We start from the raw sequence: 5,592 nt of genomic DNA, 5'->3' as shown, positions 1-5,592 counted from the left end.
TATCAGCTTCAAGTAGTCTGGTCACTTCCTTCTTGACAACTTCTAAGATGGTGGGATTCAATCTTCTTTGAGGCTGACGGACAGGCTTTGCTCCCTCTTCTAAGAATATTTTATGTTCACAAATTTGAGGACTGATGCCTACTATATCCGCCAAGCTCCATCCAATTGCTTTCTTATGTTTTCTCAGCACCTTGAGTAGCTGTTCTTCCTGTTAAGAAGTGAGTTCCCTTGTAATGATGACTGAGAACTTCTGCTTGTCCTCAAGGTAAGCATACTTGAGGTATGGAGGGAGGGGCTTCAACTCTAATTTCTGTTCATAGCTAGGCTCTGGATCATCCGGGGCTGGTGATAATGGTAAAGTCTTCTCATGGTTTTCAGAAAGTGTCCCCACCCCTGGACCTTGCTCCATGTACTTCTCTTCTAATTCTTCCTGGTGAACCTTAGCTATAGTTTCATCAATAATATCGTACTGGAAGATAGAATGATCTTCCGGAGGGTGCTTCATAGCTTCATGTAAACTGAAACTCACTATTCTGCCATCTATCTCAAAGGAGTAAGTTCCTGAAAATGCATCCAGCTTGAACTTTGAAGTCTTCAGGAATGGTCTTCCAAGCAGGATTGATGATGGTCTTCCTGAGTCATTAGGGGGCATTTCCAGGATGTAGAAATCAATGGGAAATGTGAGCCCCTTAATGCTCACTAGTACATCTTCAGCAATTTCAACTACTATAATAATGCTTTTATGTGCCAACACAAAATGAGCTGCTGACCTTTTTAAGGGAGGGAACCTCAAAGTATCATATATGGACAAAGGCATTATGCTAACACATGCTCCTAAATCACACATACAGTCAGAAAATATCACACCTCCAATGGTACAACTAACCATACATGGACCTGGATCACTACATTTTTCAAGTATATTTCCCATTAAAGCAGATATAGAACTACCTAAAGGAATAGTTTCTAATTCATTAATTTTATCTTTATGTATGCACAAATCTTTTAGAAACTTTGCGTATTTAGGTACCTGTTGAATAACATAAAAAAAGAGAACAGTTACCTCGACCTTTTTGAATATTTCTACCATTTTGGGGTTAAGTTCCATCTGTTTTCTGGGCTTCCTTGCAAGTTATGGAAATGGAATAGGAGGGGCGCGAATTTCAGCTTCAGTATCCCTTGGTGCTTCATTCTGTGGTTGAGCTTCCTCTTCTTCAACTATGTCTTGTACGTCCTCTTCCTCTTCAGCATCTTCTATTTCCACCACATCCTCTGCTGACACATTTTCTGGTGGGTTTAGCTCCTCATGGTTCCTCTCCTGCAGTGTGGTTTTGGACCTTAGAGTGATGGCATTGATGCCACCCTTTGGATTAGGCAGTGGTTATGAAGGAATTCCATTAGAGCTTGAAGGTTGATGTGTGGAATTAAGTGAGGAATCCATCTGGGAGATGAGAGCTTGTAAAGTGACAGTTAAGCCATTCAGACTAGAGTTAAGCTGAGCATGCATGTCTTGCTGTCCTTGCGCAAGAGAACGGAGTATCTCGTCATTTGATGAGGAACTAGAGTAAGCAGTCTGAGAAGCTTGTTGTTGGGTTTATTGGGGTCCTTGTGACTGTCTTAGGTGAGGTGCTCTGTAAGGTTGGTTCTGATTCTGCTGTCTGCTGTTGTTATTGTCATTCCACCTCTGGTTTCCATTATTGTCTCTGCCTCCTCTTTTAAAGTTATCTCTCCATCCATGGCTATTGTTGCCACCTTGGTTGTAGTTGCCGCCTTGTTGATTGTATCCTTGATTCGGACGGTCATAAAAGTTGAGTGGCTTCCACAGTGTTGTCTTCCTGGAGCTGCGGACATTCATCAGTATAATGACTATAATCAGCACAGATCCTGCATACTCTTTGTGGAACTAACTGTTGGCTCTGTTGTGGTGAAGACTGAGCTTGTTGTGCTTGTTGTTGATTCAGCTGCATCTGCTTCAGTAGATTGGTCATTTCACATATACTCTGGGTGAGAGCAGTAGTCTCTTTGCTAGTGGAAATCTCTGCAACAGCCTTGGGGTTGCGCCTCTATCTGTGATTCCTAGTGGACTCAGCTAAGTCGCTGATCAGTTGCCATGCTTCATCGGCGGTTTTGTACTTTTTTAGAGAACCATTACTGGCACCTTCCAGTGTAGTCTTATCCTGGGGGTTCATGCCTTGAGTGAAGTAGCTGATCAATACTAGTTTACCAATCATGTGATGGGGACATGCGTCCAGGAGATTGTTGAAGCGCTCCCAATATTCAAAGAGAGTCTCCGATTCACCTTGAACAATACAAGAGATCTCTTTTCTCAGTCTATCTGTGACTTCAGCTGGGAAGTATTTTTCCAAAAATTCTCTTCTGAGTGTATCCTAGTTGGTAACAGTTGCTTCAGGTTGGGAGTAGTACCACTCCCTCGTCTTTCCCTCAAGAGAAAATGGAAAAGCAGTTAACAGAATAGAAGTTTCGTCTGCACCATGACGCCTAACAGTAGAATAGGCTGTCTGAAAATCCCTAAGGTGCTTGATAGGCTCTTGAGCAGGTAAGCCATGAAACTTGGGCATCAAGTTGATCAGTGTGGTTTTTAGTTCAAAATCTGCAGCTGCAGTTGGGTGATGCACTTGATACGGTTGTAGTGTAAAATCTGGGGCTCGTGCCTCCTGGAGAGTGATTCTCATAGGTTATGCCATGTTTCCTGCACGTAAATCAACTGGATCAGTAGTAAATGAGCTTGTCTCGCTCTCAGATGGCGGTTCATATTCGCCCTCAGATGAGACTGGTGAATTGATAATAACCACTTCACCACCCTCAGAGGCTAACCGACGTCGAGTTCGTCTAATATATGAAAGAGTTCTTTCAATTTTAGGATCAAATGGGACTAAACTCGGATCAGGCAATGAACGCGTCATTCAATGAGAAAGACATGTAACTCATGGTAACAGAAATAAGAATAGAATATGCAGATAAAATAAAATATATACACTAATTAATAATTTAGCACACTATTGCAACTCTCCGACAACGGCGCCAAAAATTGATGCGTGGCAGAAGTTAACCAATTAAAAGATTTCAATTAAGAGACAGCGTTGCACGTATAGCTCTTAACCAGCTAAGATCTGCCTCACCAATTTAAAAAGGGTTGTCACAAATTTTAGAAATAAATTACTGGGAGTATAAATCCCAGGTCGTCTCCCAACGAGTTGCAAGCAAGAGTGCTAATTTATTAATCAGAAAATTCCTAGAAAGTTGAATTTGATAACGGGTAATTAAAATAGTTGTGAACTAAGGCAATAAAAATAAACTGAAAATAATTATTGATATTCTGAATAAAAGGCCTTGATTGGGGGAATAATTAAGCGGAACTTCTACCCTTATTGTGATCTTTTCAAGTGTGGTGTAAAAAGGTTGTTGTTCTCACTCAATTTTCCCTTACAAAATAAGGAAAGATATGGTGATTGAACTAACTCTTACCCTCAGGTCCTAGCCCTCTCCCTTGGAAGGTCTAGTGTTAGTAAGTATGAAGTTATCTAACAACGTCCAGTTTAACCAAGCACTTGAGCATTCCAACTCAAGTATCACCTCTTAATTAACCCCCATGTCAAGTAGAAATTCTACTCCATTGACATGAAATTAATAATCATAAAAATATGAGAAGACATAATTGATTAAAATAAAATATAGAATTAAAATTAATTAAAATAAAAATAACTTCATATATTAATAAATTCAAAATGTAACATACTTAATTGAATAGGGTCAATGAGTAACTAAGTAAAAATAAAGGAATACGGAAACAAACTAAAGTGATGTCTTCAACGGAGGTAATGACTTTCAGCATCCAAAAATCCCAAGCAAAACATAAACTATCAATCTAACGCAACTCTAAAAACTCAGATCTAAAACTAAGTGTAATCCTAATGTGATGAATCTCAATGTGTGTGGATGCCTCCTTGAGTCTCTGCATGTTTCCTAGGTTTAATCTATGTTTCTGGGCCGAAAACTAGGTCAAAAAGCGGGTCGAAATCGCCCCCAACGTATTCTGTTATTTTTGCGGATTGCGCAGGTCACGCGTACGCGTCGTCCATGCGTTCGCGTCAGGCAGGGATTTTCCTTGTCACGCGTTCGCGTCATCCACGCGTTCGCGTCATGCGTGCAGACTCCAATCTACGCGTTCGCATCGAGCACGCGTCCGCGTCGCTGCAAATTCTTCATTTCGCGCGTTCGCGTGGGCCATGCGCTCGCGTCATTGCTCGCTGGTCATCTCCTTAGTTTATTGTGTTCCTTCCATTTTTGCAAGCCTCCTCTCCAATTTCCAAGCCATTCATGCCCTATGAAGCCTGAAACACTTAACACACAAATCGCGGCATCGAATGGGATAAAAGAGAATTAAAATGCATAATTAAAAGTCTCTAGGAAGCAAATTTCCAATCATGGAGTAATTTTGGGAAGGAATTGTAAATACAAGCTTATCATATGAATCATAAAATAATGGTTTATCAGGGGGCTATGATGTGTACCCCTAAAAACTTGGTAGCTATCCTTCTCAGCTAACCAACCAAATATCTCGGCACCAAGAGCAGACCCCAAACGTAACTTGATCACAGTCACACGCAAGTCAGATCCTATCTTCAGCCCGTTACTAACAAACAGAATTCACTAAGAATATTGGAACAAACCCAACAGCATAGACCCCCCACTCGTTTATAAAACAGAACCAAGCAAACTCACAAAGGCTCAGGTTAGACATACTTGCTCTAGTTTATTTCATTTATTCTCTGATAATTCTCATTCTTACTTGAGCGTTGGAGTGCTCTTTGCAGGTGCTCCCGCCGTCGTGTTTCAAGAGGCCGAGGTTTTCTTATAACATCACTCCCTGGACGAGACATAGCTCCTCCCGGAAGTCAAGCAGCTGACCTAGGCGTTGTATACCTCGGCTCACTCTGGACAGAATAATAGCGATTATCAAAATAAATAATTAAAAAAATTATCGATTTAAATTTTTCAGTCTTATCTCGTGTAAATGAGGTGACATTTTATATATCTCGTTTACACTATAAACGAGATAAGACACTGTTAGGGCCCAGCCTAGCTGAGCACAATTGCCGCCCCGACCCACGGGCAAACCCATCTATGCAGTCGGGTCGACGTACATAACCCGTACGGCCAGGGACCGGGACACGCGCCCTTGCCATCAGCTGCATGACAGCTGTGGAAAACAATGCTTCCTAGAAGGAAGCCTTTCCTCATGGGGCCCATCCTACTGACAGGGTATATAAGGGGAGGGTCCTACCCCTCCCCCCACAGTACGTCATCATAACTTTTCCTCTTTACCACCTACACACCTACTGACTTGAGCGTTGGAGTGTCATTGCAGGTGCAACCCCCCTCAACTTACGAAGAACCCGGGAAGTCGGCTGCCCACGCCTCTCAGACCCAGGATCCAAGCCAAGGCTGGGACCCACCTTCACACCCAACAGGCAACCCCAAGCCGTCCAGTAACCGACTAACCATACATTGGCGCCTTCTGTGGGGACCCAGCTGTTATGGACTTTGTTTTGGTTCCTGGGGGGCTGACGG

General features: G+C 42.3%; 1 non-coding gene across 1 annotated transcript; it reads left to right on the top strand.

Moving 5' to 3' along the window:
- The first annotated feature begins 2,225 nt into the window (after positions 1-2,225).
- On the top strand, positions 2,226-2,333 carry LOC148565819 (small nucleolar RNA R71). Its single transcript, XR_015883829.1, has one exon. It is a non-coding gene; the product is annotated as a small nucleolar RNA R71 (small nucleolar RNA).
- The last annotated feature ends 3,259 nt before the right edge of the window (positions 2,334-5,592 follow it).

This window comes from Arachis ipaensis, chromosome B5 (assembly GCF_059453495.1).
Source record: "Arachis ipaensis isolate K30076 ecotype BB chromosome B5, ASM5945349v1, whole genome shotgun sequence".
Lineage (NCBI taxonomy): Eukaryota > Viridiplantae > Streptophyta > Magnoliopsida > Fabales > Fabaceae > Arachis > Arachis ipaensis.
Note: the sequence above shows the minus strand (reverse complement) of the source record. Positions and strands in the feature narration are given on the sequence as shown.